The following is a 19,425-nucleotide window of genomic DNA, read 5'->3' as shown; positions in this document are numbered from 1 at the left end:
TAGTTATTATTAGTTATACCTACTTATTATATGAAAATGTTTATTTTTGTCAGCATATTATATGGTAATATAAAATATACAGTACATATTATACTCGCATTTGTTTAAAAAGGTTCGCGACCCCAGTTACTTCCTTTTAACTCTTGAGAGATGACCAACGGACGATCGCGTGTTGATACTTTACATTAATCTAACCTTTAAGTCCAATTATTTTTCCTTTATTTATCGTGCACTATAAAACGAAGAATTTCATGTCTGACATTTCATGAGTTATCGTGTGTTATTCTGTAAATGTTTAAGTTTGTTTGTACGAAGATAAAGATAAAGTACCGCTTATGTCGCTTCTTAATTATAATTAATTGTTATGTGTCAGTTTTTTCAGGTTTTCAGCTAACTTTACTCGCATAATTTTCGCTCATACAAACAGTGATACAGAAGCTGGGCTAGGAAGAATATGTAGTGGGAAAATTATGAAATAAATTGACTAATAGTTTTGTAAAATATAAAAAAACACGTTTTTATCCGTCCAATATTTGCATTAACCGTTTTCATGGCGTGTTCGTTACACCATCAATCAAAAACAATTAAACCAATTTACCTCAAATGTATTCCCACTTCAATTTAGCTAACCTATACACAGAATTAAAGTACTCAATATGGAAAATCTAACATACACCATACATTTATTTACCGATATTCACAAGCATTGTATTCTTACGAAACTAAAACTTAAAGTACAAACTTTTATTTATAAGACAACAGCAATTTTACCTTAAAACGAAAATACACCAACCATTTACAAGAAACACCAAATATCAAACAAATATATCTTGCTATAAACAGGTGTTATGCGCACCCCTATCGACTCCTACGCTTCCTTTACAGCGTATTTTTATCAAGGATGAATAAATACACTATTTTGTTAACCTGACTTTATTTTGTAAAGGTTATGTCCGTGTAACCTTTCATAAATACATTTTTCAAGTATATTTTTAACATAATGGAGGTTGCAACCCGCTTTTAAAATATTTGAAGTAGGATATAATAAGCTGTTATTCTAAAAGCTGTTATTCTAAAAATCTACTATAGAATTTCAATATCAGTAAAGAAATTCCCGAGTTAACTTCCTACAAACAAAGTATATTAACCGACTTAAAAAAGGAGAAGGTTCTCTAATCACGTATATTTTTTGCTCTATAATATTGGTACAGTATATTCGATACAAACTCAGATAAACATACTTTCGCTACTACCATAAGTGTGAAAGTATGAACTAGTTTAATCCGGATAGCAAATGATATAAGGCAATTAAATTACCATTAACTGCAGACGATCGGAAATGTGGCACGTGCCATTGACAGGTGTCAAAATTATGTCATGCATCTGTTGACATAACATCTCGTGTGTTATCTGTGATATTTCACAGATTTGGCGCTTAAAATTAAAAAAAAAATGTAACATAAATATGAATTTGAATTGCGGTTTTGAAAATGTCTTCTACCTAGTAGACTTAGGTTTCTTTCTTTAATTATAAACTATTTCTACAACCTCAAAAATAAGAGAATGGTGTAAGCAATTTGAAATAGAGTAATCATCGAAAAATAAAATAGTATCTACAATTTTATCTATTTTAATTTACACTTAAAAGATGCTTAAAACTTAATAGCATAATAATTTCTTAATGGACATAGACAAAAAAACTAAAAATATCAAATAACTATATTAAAAAATACACATTAAACTCGAGCCTCAGCCCTCTTGGGCAATTAAAAAAAACCGAAGGTCAGTGACCGTCCAGGAAAGGGGAATAAGGGAAGATAAAAGGCTAGATAGATAGCAAGGTCGCTGACAGCACCAGATGTGTGCACATCTGCCCACCGTCTCGCTCTGCTGATCTAACGTCTTGAGTTTTTTAATATCGGACCTCAGACTTTTTGGTGCGGCGGCGCGCGGCGCGGCGTTTTGGCGCGAAACGCGTGGTTCGTTTTTTTTTCTGTGGCGGAGATGTCATTCGCTTTTCGAATTGTTGTTGAATGCGAATCATTTTATTTGTTTTGCAGATGGTGCTTACAGCTTGTGCTGCTTACTACTTAAAAATGCGTACTTTTCAACTCGTTATACTTATTTTTTATCAACAAAGCTTTCTAGAGTTGAATAAACAAATATTTCCAAAATTAATTCGTTTCATTTATTCTAACTTCCTAATTCCTTTCCTTCCAGTCTCCAATATTGTCCCATCCATTCGCTGACCGCTCTCACCGACGCTTACCAATCTCATCTTTCACGCTACATACCACTTCCGAGCACACATCCGAACGGAAGGTAATATATACTGGAAGCCTTATAGCGACAGCCAAATGAATTGTATTTAAAAATAAATTAAACTAGCTGTGCCACGTAACTTCGTCTGCTGTTAATATTTTTGCAACATTTTTTATTGTTGCTCTACTTTAATTATAAGAATAAAAGAAGAATAAGATGTAATTTTATTTATGATATTAAGTTAGGATAAGTCCTTACTTACTAATAGGTACATATTAATATAAATGCGAAAGTAACTCTGTCTATCTGTCTCTTCTTCTTACCCCAAGCACTCAACCGGTTTAGATGAAATTTGGTACACAGATAGGTAGGTACTTTGAGACCCGAGAATGGACATAGGGTAGTTTTTATCCCGGAAATCCCACGGGACCGGCTAGTTAAAGCTAGTTTATCTATATTTCTAGTATTTTTTTTTCAAATGTATAAGATATACCTACCTAAGACAGGTAATAATTTTACATATAGCAAGTATATGTATATATATTTGACGACGCGGTTGGCACAGTGGTAAAGTAACTGCCTACTGAGCCAACGGTCCCGGGTTCGATCCCCGGTCAGGGCAAATATTTATGTGATGAACTCAATTATTTGTTCTTGGGTCTGGGTGTTATCTATACAGGGTGTCCCACTATTGGTATACTAAGCGCGAAGGGACTTGTAGTTTTGCATACACTAATCACGTAAAAAATACTTAAACAACAAAATTACATCAAAAAATTTTTGCAAAATTTTTCCTGAAAATCCATATTTTCTTCTCTAGCTTCGCGCAGCCGGCATATACCACTTTGCTAATGTGAGCATTTTGTCTATGAAAACATAATCTTAAACGATAGGTCACGTGCTGGTAGCAAACCTGGGCGGGTTGCTTGTTATGGGTGTACACATAGAGTTTTAAGAATTCATCTTTTTGAAAAAAAACTGCGTCTGGAATTTTATAAGTATTTTTTACGTACTCAGCGTATGCAAAACTATAACCTCCTTTGAGCTTAGTATACCAACAGTGGGACACCCTGTATATGTATTTATTAAATATTATATTTATCGTCGCCTATAGTCTGTCCACTATAAGAATTGCTTTTTGACAGCTCGACGGGTGATACCAGAAGTGATGTTCAAAAGATTATCGATTGTGATACCATTTCAATTATAAATTCAAAATATTATCATAAATCGCATCAGGTACGTAAATAATAATTACAACGTAAACGTACTAATAAGATATGTAATAATATGACCACATATCTATGCATTGTATGTTAAAACTAAACTAAACTAATATTTTATTATTTATTGGTTTCTATCTTACAATTTGGTTGTCTTTATGATTAAATTATATAACATAATAGAAGAGTTTTTTTGTATCGGATATATTTTACAGAGTATTTCTATCGATTATTATAATCTATCGACCCATCATTGAATAATTCTGTGTAGACATCACTAAGTGGGCGGGACCTGTCCATGAAGTACGATAATTATTTGTATGACGTTTTAACATAGACAATACAATCCTACATAGGCATGAAGCTGTCAAAAAGCAAATAATATAATGGACAGAGTATAGTACCCACAACACAAACCTTAATTGAGCTTACTGTGGGACTAGGTCGATTTGTGTAATGTCCTATAATATTTATTTATATTTATTTATTGTATAATGTATATAGCTTCTTGACCTTCCTCGATACATGGACACAAACAAAAATTCATTTCGAACCAGTAGTTCCTAAGATAAGCTCGTTTAAACAAACTCTTCAGCTTTATATGTAACTAGCTTTCCGCCCGCGGCCTCGCCCGCGTTTTCAGAGAAAAACCCGTTCCCGTAGGATTTCCGGGATAAAACCTATACTATGTCCTTTCTCGGGTATCAAAATATCTCCATACCAAATTTCATGAAAATTGGTTCAGTAGTTTAGGCGTGATTGAGTAACAGACAGACAGACAGAGTTACTTTCGCATTTATAATATTAGTATTATATGGATATAAGCAAAAATCATATTAGTAATATAAGTTAATGATAATTATAATATTTTGTGAAACTAAATTATTATAATTAGCTCATTATCATGTTATATCAATGTCAAGTGATTGTAATTGCGTGACAATTTCATAACCGCTCAGTAATTTTTGCGTGATCTATAAACAGACATACGAACTTTCTCATGTCATGTTAAGTAATACAATGTAGATAATATGTATAGGATTAGAAAATATACTGATAAGGGTATCATTAATGTAATATTCAATTTGAAATCTGTTTCTTTTTGAAGAAATTGCCATAATTTTATAGGCTTTGTGGACAATACTATATACCTACATAGGTATTTTATATACGAATAATAGGTAGGTACTATCATCAATCATCATTCATCGTCATCATCATTATAAAGCTGAAGAGTTTGTTTGTTTGAACGCGCTAATCTCGGGAACTACTTGTCCGATTTGAAAAATTCTGTGTTAGATAGCCCATTTATCGAGGAATGCTGTAGGCTATATTTTATCATCTCGCTAAGACCAACAGGAGCGCACTGCGGGTAAAACCGCGGAGCACAGCTAGTACATGTATAAATTTTTCAGCCCGTAGCTTTTTTTGTGGACTGTTTATCAAAATAGACATAGAAACTCTATAATCCTAAACGTAAACACACTTCACACTAATATTAAAGAAAAGAAAAAAAATGCTTTAATTCATTTAAAAATTTCTTTCACAACTGGAAAGCTACATTACCTATTCCTTATGTTCAGTATATTCTAGTTTTCACCCCGATTCATATGCAGTTATCTTGAGGAAGGTCATGGTATATCTGACTTTTTATAAACGTTATCAAAAACCACAAAGGCAAAAGATAATAAAATGTTCCCATCAGAACTCAGAGCGGGAAGCTGCGGTGTACCAAATTGATAATGGATGAAAAAACATGTTTGTTAAGGAAAAAACAGTACCTAAATATGTATACTGTAATTGCATAATATGAATATGATGATATTTTGTAGACTAAAAGATTTATACAGTTTTTCGAAAATATTGTATTTAGTAATTTTATTACCAAAAAGTATGTAACATAATGTTTCAAGCAAAAACATTTTTACTTATAAAATGAAATTTCTTAAGTGATGCTGCAGTCTGAAGCTAATTAATAAATACAATATGATCATAAAACACCAACATTTTGTCTTTTTAGTATGTTGTTTGTATATATATTTAACATAACAAACCTAAACTATGCAAGACAATTTAACAGAAACAATAAAATTTGAATAAACGACAAAAGTTGTTAAATCAAATACAAATAATTAACCCTTAATAAGGTGATTAAATAACGGAAACTCAAAATCGAACAGTTTAACATCGACTATTTAACAAGACCCCTCATTTCATTTATCCATACTTGGCTCAAACTTGGCATTTTTACATCCAGGGCTCAAGACAAATTGGTTAGGCTAAATTATGCAAATTACTTACCCTGACCTCTGATTTCTTACAATCATTAGCAACATAAAGCTCAAATTATAATGGTTGTTCATCCCGTTATGAGTTTTGTATGAAAATTTACATCCGGGGTAAAGATCCAAAGGATATTGTCTTTAAATGAATTTAAATACAGATTGAGGAAGTTCGCTCTAATTTTATGGGAGACGAAGTTTTTGTCAATGTTTTTTGATAGATATAATCCCTGGATTTTGATAATCTCTTTTTAATTGTTATGATAGATTCTATCTTTTGTGTTTTGTGTTACAGTCGCTCTTAAGTTTATGAGAAAATATATAATAATACTAGGCGGTTCGCCCCGGCTTCGCCCGTGGTACCTACATGTTTACGTTTTTTTTCATAAAAACTATCCTATCACTCAAGTTGGATCGAACTGCACATGGTGTGCGAATTTTATTATAATCGGTTAAGTGGTTTAGGAGTCCATTGAGGACAAACATTGTGAAACGAGATTTATATATATGTATTAAGATTAAGATAATAACATATACAGTCAGCATCAAAATAACACTTTTTGATCAAGCAATCTGCAAGAGTATCATGTATTCGTAAATACATCTAAATAGGTATATGAATTAATATCTATGTCATTTAAAAAATAAAACGCTGTAGCATTTCTAAAATACTTTTTATTTTTCTTCTCGGACATAAATACATACATTCGATTTCTCAAGACTTCTGGTGCAATGGAATAAATAAAACTGTACTAGAGATACCTGGATCTAGAAATATTAGATCAGAGCTAGGTTCACCGGAGTGGATCCAATTGCTGGCTTTGTTAGCGACAAATTAATGCCTCCTTGAAGACTCGTAATAAGGCACGTTTCCATTGACTTACGGTTTTATCGGATAAGCTTGATGAGATTGCATTTGGGTATTATAACTTAAGGTTTTAGATGGATCTTTTTAAAGCTCACAGAAATTGTAATATTCCTATAGGAAATTCGTAGGTATGCTTCACCCCTTTAGGCATTAGTCTTGTTCTTCTTCTTTTTTCAAGTGGCAACTCCCGATCCCATTGGCATATGTCAAAAAAATAGTTTATGTATTTTGTATTGTAAACCATTCAGAGACATTTTAATAATTTCTTCCTACTCCATAGTTCATTAAAAATGCACATTTGTTTTATTTCTTATTTGATTTGATCAATTCTTATTCTTTCTTTTAATACATACTAGCTATTCGCCCCGACTGTAATTTTATTTATCAAAATTTTAAGAATAAAAATTACCTATCCTATGTACTTCTCCTGGTTCTAAACTACCGACTTTCTGCCGATTATAATATTTTCACTACATAGTATAAAACAAAGTCGCTTTCTCTGTCCCTATGTCCCTATGTCCCTATGTATGCTTAAATCTTTAAAATTACGCTACGGATCTTGATGCGGTTTTTTTAATAGAACGAGTGATTCAAGAGGAAGGTTTTAGTATATAATTGCTAGGTTTTAGACAAAGCGGGCGAAGCCGCGGGCGGTAAGCTAGTATTTATATAAGTAAACGGTTATTGCTGGCTTATTTTAAGGCAACAATGGAAACAATAGAAAGCTCCGTCCAGTGACAATCACCGTGCGAACCCAAGTATGTAACTAGTATGCGATATGTCGCATACATCATTTGTATGATGCTCCAATGATTGGCGTATAATTTAATACTTTCATACATTATTGTATAGCTTGTAAGTTGTAGGATGTTTGCAAATTTCAAATCGCAAAAAAATAATTCCAACTATCAAAAGTAGTTTTAGCAGAGCGTCTATGACAGAAAATCAGTTGAATACGAATAAATTCTTATTCGCTCTCCCTTTTTTATATTATTATAACTTATGAACTATCAATTTTTCGATGTTCTAGTAAGAACTCCTTGGTCACTATGATGACTGCAAAGAAAAATTTTGAAGGCATGATTCAAATCAATTGGATTTTATAAAATCATTGTCATCATAGTGACGCCTATAGGCGTCAATACGATAATTTTGCCGCTTTTTTTAACAATTATCATAAAAACATGATAAAAAGTAAAAACTAATAATGTTCTGAATACACATGTTCATATCTTAGTTCATATTAGATATGTCATCCTAATAATAGTTAATTACTTAATAAAAATTGTTTGTTATGACAAACAATTTTTTTCTAACTTCCTATACAGCCTGCGTATTCGTTACTTATTGAAATTCTATCTATTCCATTTTAAATGTATTTACAGGGGCAGAGTTTTTTATTAAAACGGTACGACTATAGTCATGTTTCCGCTCTTTTGTCGTAACCATTCCGTAATGGCCGATTAATGTTAATAAATGCAAATGGACGTCGGGGCGAATGTCAAACTTTTGCCGCCATTTTTTAATCGATTATCGTAAACAAGTAATTATCATATCTTATGCTTTTAATGAGAATTTTGTCTGTATTTTTCGTTGAATTTTTAGGAATTAGTACCTATTGAGACAATGAAAAATGCTGTTATTGCTGTTTGACTAAAAGTTTTTATTTGAACATCGACACTGAAAAAGAAACCATTAGGTACCTTTTAAACGAGTATAATAAAAGTAAAGTAGTTTTGCACAGTAAAACTATCAATATTATAAATTTCATCGAAATCATTTTAATAAACTTAAAACTCGAACTCAAACATTTATTTATTCAATAAGACTTCTTCTAGGAGCACTTTTGAATCGTCATTACATAATTTTAATTTTTAGCATTTACCATTGACTGGAAAAACAGTAAAGAAAAATAAAGAAAAATAATTCAATTCAGCCGTAAAAGTAACAAACAACCTCACATACACATTCACAATCGTATAAACAGACATATCTCATATCTAACCTCGATTCAAAAGTCTCCACCAGTCTCCACATAATCCTGTATATTTAAAAAGGTCCTTTAAAACTTATTTTAGCCAGTTAATCGGCAACAATACATTAATCTGGATAATCTCGTGCGCAAGGTGTGCACCGCACGCGCCAACCACCTGCCAAGTCAACGCACTTTTTATTCATCTCTATAGCTCTCTATAGCTTTTGCAGCGTGTAAGATTGGGTATTGAATAACTTGCTTTTTAGCATGATATTCTTCTTGGTTAATCTTTGTCCCATCTATATGTTTATGCTCGATCTATGTCATGATCTGTTTAGTATTTTGGCAGCTTTTTGCAATGTGCTAAGATTGTTTCTGTATTGCATAAACTATTAGTATTAGTATTCTAAATTCTTATTTATTGTAGTCTGTTAATTGGTAGGTAAGTGTTGCTACCTTTTTGCAATGTGCTAAGAAGATTCTTTCGGTATTGAGGAACGTAGTCTTTTATTATATTTATTTTTGAAGTGGGCCACGAATAGTGGAGGATCGAGCATTACATTCCTATTCCTATACATTCCTATGTCTTAGCTGGCTTTACTAACAGGATTTCTCTGCCTATAACTATATATTGACATAAACGTATGATATATTGGTCAAATGCTCAAAAGCAGGTGTCAGAGCAATCACTCTACCAACTCTACCAAAGATGGGATCTTCATCTTATATGATTTTAAATTAACTTTCACTTTCAAAGAACTTACAAAGAACATGTCCTCTAGGCCACAGAGTCTAGGCTCTATTAAATCTATTTATATCTGGGATTTGCACACGACCACTCTGTTTCTGTAACCCATCCAAATCCCGACCGTGGCCACCATCGCTTTCCCAATGTTGACATAAAAAGTGCATGTAACGTTATGAATTAATCCATTTGTGATTCACACATTCCCAGACTGAGTCACGTCTGTCTGCGCGTCACTTGTCTGAATGTTTTTATATAGTAATGATTCATTGTTATGGTTTTAGAGGCGAAAAATTATATGTTTACATTTTTTGCTAACGGTACAAGTTTGACATTTCATGTGGCGCCATCTGGTGTGGAATTATGAGGCTTGTTGTCTAACTAGAGAATTGATAAGCATCGCTTTTATAATACTTAAGTATAGGTATGCTCTGCTATATGAACAGGATCAAGGCGGTAGAAACGCCAACATTAATCAAACAATATTTTTTCAATTATAGAGCCATATTATAAAGATATTGGTCTGTGACGTACAGTCATTATTCATTAATCACTGGTCCAACTACGTTTAAACTAGAATTCCAGACTATTAGTAGGCTAGACATCATTTTTAATATACATATGTAAATTATTTCTATCTATATCTATACCTATTTATTTACATATCGACAAAATATTCGATTTGATACTTGAAATGATGAAACTGAAATCCAATAAAGTGAAGTCCCATGTCCCCAAGTGGGGTAAGGGGCAGATGCATTATACATCTGTTTCACTGATAGATTTTCTTTAGGGACATTTAGGTGATCAGCCTTCTGTGTCCTACCAGACCAAGACATTTTTTTTTCTTCGTCTCCACCGGGAATCGAACCTCGGTGTTACGCTCACGCGTCAACCACTGTACCGAGGAGGCGGTCAATAGATCTAAACTAAATACTTTAAATTTATTTTCTAAAGATCAACGTCATACCTAACATTCGTATGCATCGTTAAAATTAATAATTTTAATTACACAATTCCTTTAAATACAAAATAATCTCACGTCCCATCGTTTTCTAGCTAATTACTTGTCTTTAATCCTCAAACTTAATAATAAAGAAATAAACACATTCTATACGAAGTAATTCCACACTCGTGTTTGATTCTACGAATCTTCAAATAGAATTCATAATTATATAGATTACCATCATTAAACGACTTAAATATCAAAAAAGGAGCGTACAACATCATAAACAATTAAAGAGGAACTACATTCTCATTGGAAACGTCAAAAAACGAACCAAAGACAATTATAGAGCCCTACACCCACGAACGGCATAGATAAATTATCTAGTATCTATGGATCACCCCTCTCAGAGGTATCACAGCTGCTTCACACCTGCCAAGGGATTTTCCGAGCATCGACCTTAGATGTAAAAAAGTTAAAAAACTGTTTATCTTGCCATGTGCGAAATAACATTGCACGGAAATATGTTGATCATTCGCGATGTATTTAAAACGTTTTAGCAAATTATAATTTATTTTTTAGATAATTTATACTATTATGTCTGTTTTGAACGATTCAACGCAACATTAAAGATTCGAAGTAGAATTTATGTTTTTTAACAAATTTCAATTTCATATAAAAAATCATCTCTACATTTTTCTCTCTATACTACTAATGACTTTGCCGGTAAAATTGTAGTTACCGAATTTACTGTCAGTGAACATTGTTTTTCTAATAGATAGGTAAATATCTACTTACATGAATTATTTATTATAAAAAAAAAACGTCAAACGTATTTGGCAAACAAAATTCTAATCAAAACGATTAATTGCTATGTTGAGTAATTAATATGTACATTTATAAAATTCTCATAAATTCGTGTATTCATTTCGTATTCAATAGACAGATAGAAATAAGCAATTATTCTTATTGTCTTATTGTACTAAAACCGATAAGAATACAATACACAATTTAAAATTAATTAGCACACAACCACAGACTATCAAAAATTTCATAAATGCAAATGACATCGATTCACTCATACCTACATTGATTAACACAGATTCGACGATTGGATTGGAAATATATTATTTTAATTATAACGCAGATGGTTTTACAGCTGGTGAGATTAACCTCGTAACTCCAATATTGCCCTTGTTAGCAATTTCGAAGGCCGGTTTCAATGACATACGTCATGTAACCTCAAAAAGGAATACGCGCGAAAACCTAACCTAAAAACGCGCCAAGAACCGCAGATGAATGATCATATTATTGTGGTTATTATACACAGATGTATAAGGAAATAATAGTTATTATAAAAGTTGGGATATAAGGAAAAATTAATGCAATTTCTACATCAAAAATATAAAAGAATAATTGTAGTTAATTAAAAAAAATTAAAAAGGAATTTTTCATTTCAGAAATCACTTAAAAAGATATAAAACAGTGTATCGTCGTGTATCGTAATTTATTCACGAATTGGTATAATAGCATACATAGACTGATAATAATTATAATGACTTATTAGATAATTATAAAATAAATGTGTAGGTACTTTGCAGAAATTGTATGAAAAGTGTCTTATATAGTAATGTTAATGTATTGTTTTGCTACCTAAGTTACTTAGTCAAATATATTCTTGTTTAGAAATACTATGTATTTACTGTAATAAAGTACAGAAATAAACACTAAAATCTACAAGTCTATATAAAAAATATCTCCAATTAAATACAAACAGAAACCATGCGAATTCTATAAATTCTAAAGTTCAACAGTATCTTATAAAACGATCTAAAAAACTGTTTAATCGAAATCCGTTGTTTGAGAAATTTTAAAAAAAGAAAGCAGGTAGCGATCAGCTGTTGCAGGTTGTTGTGTGCGTGTGTGTGTGCGTGCGTGTGTGTGCGACAGATGCTGCGTACATCTGCCGAGGCGCGTGCGCAGATCTTGTGTGAACGGTTTTGATACTTTAGTCTTATGAGGATAGTTTGCTTATAGGATTAATCTAGTTGGATAGTTTGTTAGTTACAATAGAATTTACATTGTGAATATAATGTGAACGTTTTTAAATTTTTGTTTTCAGATAGGAAATTGTCCAGTTAGTAAAATCATACATCTATAATTATATTCTGTTGCAAAACATATCGACATAGATGTTATATCTATCATACTATTATAAATTTAATGGTTAATTATTTTTGTACTGTTTCAGATAAATTCTGAATTAAATATTAACTATATTTCTTAAAAACTTCTTATAGGATACTTATTAGTTTCATTTCCATCCTTTTCCAAGTTACCTACTGTAGCTTAGTTACTATAGCGTAAAATTGAAACAAACATAAAAATAAACAAAATCCACACGATCTTATATTTACGAAACTAATGAAACTTTAAGATAAACAAAAACTATAAAGCTAAATCAGAAATCTCATGAAATAACCGTTTTTGAAAACGGTTATTGAAAATTATTTCATGAGTAAAATCTGCTATATACATAGTTTTTGTGAAATATTGGTTAGATTTTATTGTTGGGTTTGGGCTAAAATAAGTAATGAATTAACTGGAAATAGAGAGTAGAGCCAGTAGCAGTAGAGTCGTCGATAAACATTTTTTTTGTACCCTTAAAATCGGACATGTAGGTAAGTATTTTCTTGAAAATAAAGTAAAACAGTTAAAATAATTTTACATTTTATTTTAACATCCAACACTTTTTTAAGTATAAAGTATCAAGAACCACCAGTCGCGCTACCCGCTCGGTCAGCAAGTCAGCTGCGCATCTCACTGACGCGCGTGTTATCCAGCTCTCTACATTCGTTTGTGTAAGCTATGAGCGGCGAGCGTGCGAGTATCAAGATTATTTTGAAAATTATATGATATGGTTATCTTGGTAGTGATTTATATTCACATTTTAAATTTTAATCATGGAAACAAATTTCATTCAAATATTCTTTTTAACATTTCTCATGCTTATTTAAACAATAATTAAGATCGATTTTTACTTGAACTTCCAATACTGCAGTATTCAGGATTATGTTACTTTTAAATTCGCCTGACGAAGAGACCCCCTATAGGGTATAATGAAATAATTATAATTGAAGCTATAAAAATCCTAAACAGACTATTGAATTTACAAAATATAAAGTTAAGAAAGACTAAAACAAAATAATACTTATCAAGAAATTTGACTTTACATGCAAAACCTTTAAAATAAAGCTTAAGCTTATGTAAAATAATAATAATTACATCATATAATATTTTACCGCTATTCACTTATAACTCGCGACCGCATGACTCATTAAGACATTGACCGTGTAATCTTGATCGTTGCGCATCTCGTGCCAATATCACTCGCTCGATTGCCCGTTACATAATGTTATTACATAATAAACATTTCATTAAATACATGCTAATCGTATCTATTAAGTAAATTCCATTGATATTCAATGTCAATTTCTAATAAATGATAATAATATATATAAAGAAACTTTAAAAGGTAAAGATTAAACATTGCACGTGAATCCTAAATTTTATACTGAATTTTTATTGTTTATTACTAGTTTCCTCGAAAAAGAGAGGTTGTCTGTATGGACTCCTTTCTCACCAAAAACGATACGAACATGAGCAATTTTTATTTACCTACATGATCAGACTGCAGTGTACAGGATACTAGCCGCGCTCCGCGGTTTCACCCGCGTGGCTCCGCTCCTGTTGGTCTAAGCGTGATGATATATAGCCTATAGCCTTCCTTGATAAATGGGCTATCCAATACGGAAAGAATTTTTCAAATCGGACCAGTAGTTCTCGAGATTAGCGCGTTCAAACAAACAAACTCTTCAGCTTTATAATATTAGTATAGATTATCATACTTACTACGGAGTTCCACAGGGAATCTATCGAAGGCCCATAACACTATACCTAGTTTTAAAAATAATACATTTTGATAAAGACATACCTAGACCGACAAAAAGGACGGAACTACCAAAAAGAATACGACAGATGCTGACAATAGAGCTGCAGTGTACAGTTGCGTAGACAATTATAAAAAAAAAAACTATTTAATGTAATAATTAGGGTTAAGCTCGTATGGTACCCGGATAAAATAAATCTAGAATATTTTTATGTACTAATTAAAGGTATGTTATAGTTATGCAGATAGTAATTACTCCCGTACACATTAAAGGCAAACAAACCATTTTAATTTTTATACAATTTCGAATAGGTATAGAATATTGTTAGATAGGTCATAGATAAGTTATAGATAAGTCTATTATAATCATTATTGAAGTTGGGATTTTAAACCTAGGTATTATTTACATTATTGGGAAGATTTTTATCTAGTTTCACCTGTGCTACTTGTTTTTCAGTAAGTAAATTTTATGTTCGCCTATTGTGTATCTGTGTGAATTCCTTTGCGTATCAACCTTATTCGTCATGTTTACGTATGTTTTATTATATGTTATAACCAAAAATAAAGCTTCTATAAACTAACAAAATTAATATAAAATATTTATTTACTTCTCCACTCACCTGTACAGGAAGATCGCTAACGGCACGCGCTATACAACAAAAAACTTAAAAAACCAATTGTCTCTACTCTCAATAGAAAACGGATCTGACTCGGGTCATTTTGAATTAAGCGAAACGATAGAAAATAAATATTTTTTTCTTAATCAATATAAGCTATAGTTCTTTTTGATTTTGTTGAATCGGAGATAAAAATTATGACAATAAACACATATTAAACCCGACAGCTTGAAATTGCTTCTTACGCAAAATATTTGAAAAAAAAAATCTTGTAAAATTCATCACATAGGTATTTGTCGATAAAATATTCGTCTGATAAATCGATGTCCTTTTAACAAATCGGTCACAAGCGAATCTTCATAACTATCAAATACTGCCGATGTGCTGTGAAAGCCATAAATTAGCCGCCACATCTGCTTTTTACTTTCACTATTTACAATAAATAAGGACGCACCTTGCGAGTTGTTCGCAATATCTACAGGGTGTCCCACTGTTGGTATACTAAGCTCAAAGGAGGTTATAGTTTTGCATACGCTGAGTACGTAAAAAATAATTAAAAAATTCCAGACGCTTTTTTTTTTCAAATAGATGAATTCTTAAAATTCTATGTGTACACCCATAACAAGCGAGCCGCCCAACTTTGCCACCAGCACGTGAGCTATCGTTTAAGATTATGTTTTCATAGATAAAATGCTCATATTAGAGAAGCGGTATATGCCGGCTGCGCGAAGCTAGAGAAGAAAACATGGATTTTCAGGAAAAATTTAGCAAAAAATTTTGGACGTAATTTTTTTTTAAAGTATTTTTTACGTGATCAGTGTATGCAAAACTACAAGTTCCTTCGCGCTTAGTATACCAATAGTGGGACACCCTGTATACCTACTAATAATAAAATTGGTGTGTCTGTTTGTAATATTTAATAACCGCTTTTTTACTAAATGTATAATAAATTAATATTTACCATGTATCTACCAAAATAGCATTTTTATCCTTTTTTTGTTTGTTTTTTCGGGCTAAAAAACGGCTGGACTGATTTTGACGATACCTACTCACTGACAGATAGATGATGTTACAAGGCTTAGTCTACTTTTTATACTAAAAACACATGAACATTAGGATTACAAGGAACAACTCATATACCTACGCGGGTGAAACCACGAGACGCACCTAGTATTAACTTACATACCTATATTATGAAATTATACGAATGTATGCGATTTCGTAATATATGTAAACAGGTCAACCAGTCGGGCAGTCCTGGTGGTAATTTCTTCCTGTCTGTCCGAATTAAAATAGACAAAAAAAGGTTGGATAAATTAAATAAAAAGAAAACAAAACGTAAAATAACTAGGTAGTTGGTCCGACGAATGCTCTGTCTTATTAGGTACTTGAAGTATAAAAAAAAAGGATTATTAATATGTAATTACCAGTTCTTTTGATCCCAGACCTATAGGTATATGAAAAATCGGTCAAGTCGTTTCTATTAGGTACAACAGTAGGTAGATGTGGTTGTAGGTAAGTATAATGACAGTAAGAGACACGAGAATTTTATATCGTTTATTGTTTAATGTTTTATTGATAACATAAAGAAATATTATTATCATAAAAAAACATTTTCTTTTTTATAAATAGGAATAATATTTTAGATTATAACGTTCGTGCACGGGGTGCAACTTATGGTTATTAATTATTATCTTAAGACTTATATGTATATCGATGTAGGTAATAATTTGTTCAGTCAGTTTAAATAATTTTTATTTTTTAGTTATCTAATAATATTTTAACGAAAGTAAGTACCTATAGTAGATAAAAAAAACGAATGGACAATACGTTGCTCTATGCTTTATAGTATATTTTAATTTAAGTCCAATATTAAATCACCTAGACGCTGCTTAAAATCAGATTTCCCGCCAAGTAGGTATAAACTGTCACAGATAACAAATGACATTCCCGCGCAATCTAAACATTTATTGAGCACAGAGTATGTAATGTACCTACTATTACGTAGATAACCCCAACTAAATCTGGTCCCCAGATATCGATGTACCATTGGAAGCTGTGCGTAATGCCACGCCCTCTCATAAGATCAGCCAATCAGAGCACAGCATCTTATTTCTTATGTATTGTACCGCTTTTGGCGATGTCATTGATATACTGCGTATGTTTTTATCTTTAAGATTATTATAAGTTTGGAAGTAATTTTAATTGTTAAACTTGAAGTTTTATGATAATTAAGTACAATACTGTGATTATATTTGGAATATAAAAGGAAAAACACCTTAATTTTTTATATAAGACATTTCTTGTACCTAGTAAAGCTTTAAGTTTAGATTTTAATATTTTTTATGTAGGTAAGTACATTAAAATAAATGATTATAGGTATGTATTTGCAGTTATTAAAATATTTAATAAGCTTAACGTTTTTAAACGGCGCTATTTAATTTAATAACCATACAAATTTTCGTTTCAAGATCTTTAATAAACGTTGCATTATGAATGACTTTTATTGTAACAGTGAATTGAATTTATAGCTAAACCATTATTAGAAGTTAAAGCTTCTAGCGCCATCTATCGTCTGATATTCAATACTTAAATTGGCTTCTCAACACTAGATGGCATACGACTGTCATTTGTCTACAAAAATAGTAGTAATGCTATTCGACAATAGATGGCGTAATTATGTATTGTAATCTTCAAACTCTAAACATAATTTAGTAATTGGGCATTTTCACAAAAATGTATACCCCCCTGATTTTCAACTGTCCCTCGAATTCATTAAATTCTATATAATGAAGTAGTTGCCAGAATTATTTATATATGTTATCAAAGTACGTATACACGTACTTTGATACATATTGTATACGTATAAATATTGTATACGTATACGTATACAATATTTTGTTTTTTTAACAAAAACTATGACAAAATCTAAAATAAAGTTAAGTTAATTATAAATAACAATCGAAAAATGGGTAATTTTACGCTGTCCCCTGCTTACTCTTACGCGTTTATTACATTATTTCTTAACTTTTTTGTAAGAAAGGTACCATCTTTTAAGGTTTTATTTGGTCCAGGATAATCAGTTACTGTGATAATAGTTAAAATATAATAACCTTATATAACAAAATAAAAGATAAAAAAATAAAAAAGAAAATCAAAAAAATTGTCCTTCCCGGAACATTCAGTTGTGTCACCGATTTTCTAAAAAGAAAATTACTGTGGTTCAATTAATTTTGCATTACTGTCAACACCATAGCTACTGCTATGCAACTTATCAGGTTAGAAGCCGTCAGGGTCAAAAAACTGCTTAGAAGGAGTGCACGCGTGTTTGCAAGCCGCAGGGACCAAATTCTTCATTCAGGTATGTGACCATATTTTGGCTTATTTCTATCTATTTATCTTGTAGTATTTAGTTAATTTTGTTTTAAATGTTTTTATATGTAAGTTGATCAAAAGTTTTGATGAATATAAGTGTTGTGGTTATATTTTAAACCGTTTTTATTACTAGAGGATTATCAAATGTGACTTCCGCTGTGTGACTATTTGAGCGGTCACATATACGCTGAACGAAAAGTCACAACATGCCTGAACACATAAAGCAATGTTTACATGGCGATTTTCTTGAGCTATAAAAATATTTTTCTAAGACATTTTTGACTGAGTAGGAAACCACGGCAAAAAGTAGATTTCAAAAATAAAAATTATTTCCCCATACAAATCGCAACAGCTGATTGATCATTTTGCATGAGGAAGTAAAATTTTTTTTTGAGGAAAAAAAAAAGAAGCATTATGCAGAAAAAGAAACAAAATAAGCCAGCAGAACTAAGAATCTAGACAATGTGCCTTGTATAACAACGAAAGATAATAATGGAACAAAAATTAATTTTTTTCACGATATTTTTCATTGGTTTTTTTTTTATTTACAGATTAACCTTCGTGTTTGCAGCGTCCACTGAAACAAGATTTTTTTTATCAAATATGGTGATTGAGATTATTTAAGGTTAATAATAAACGAATCACGAAGACTGATTATCGACTGATTAATTTGATTAGTGCCAATATAAAACATAAAAGAGACTTCTTATTCTTGAATCTTGATAGTAATTTACCCTTTAGATAAATAATAATAATGTGATGGCTTAAGCCCGAACTGATTGTGATAATTTAGTTTGAAGTTAAGTTAAGTTTATAATTATATTTATTATGTGTGCCTGCGTACTTTTTTTTCGCCATGTAAACGCACCCTTTCCCTTTTTAGGTATTCGGTTGTGTGACTGTCCCTATATTACGGAGCTGAATTTTTTAAATATTTCAGTAGATTTTACATTTAATGCCCTTCAAATCAGTCTCTTTAATGGAGAATAATACATAAGTGTAATATTTGTTGCCTTTTCTCTAAAAAAGTATCTAACATTTTAAATGTAAAGATAATAATGACAGTTGAAGTGCCAGAGTCACAATACTGAATATACTATTATTTTTTTTAATTAGCTTAGATCCAAAAGTTGGGAATAGTGAGTGTTTAAAATATACAAAATAACGATTTTAAGTTAATAAA

The 19,425-nt window shown here is 31.3% G+C and overlaps 1 long non-coding RNA gene across 1 annotated transcript; it reads left to right on the top strand.

The window, feature by feature from the left end:
* The first annotated feature begins 17,763 nt into the window (after window positions 1-17,763).
* Window positions 17,764-19,077, top strand: LOC149897503 (uncharacterized). Its single transcript, XR_016458166.1, has 2 exons — window positions 17,764-18,228; window positions 18,794-19,077. It is a non-coding gene; the product is annotated as an uncharacterized LOC149897503 (long non-coding RNA).
* Window positions 19,078-19,425: the final 348 nt, after the last annotated feature.

Source organism: Colias eurytheme, chromosome 25 (genome assembly GCF_061535395.1).
Source record: "Colias eurytheme isolate Ceu_HAF_F1 chromosome 25, ilColEury1 Martin Lab GWU primary, whole genome shotgun sequence".
Lineage (NCBI taxonomy): Eukaryota > Metazoa > Arthropoda > Insecta > Lepidoptera > Pieridae > Colias > Colias eurytheme.
This window is presented reverse-complemented; position numbering and strand designations above follow the sequence as displayed.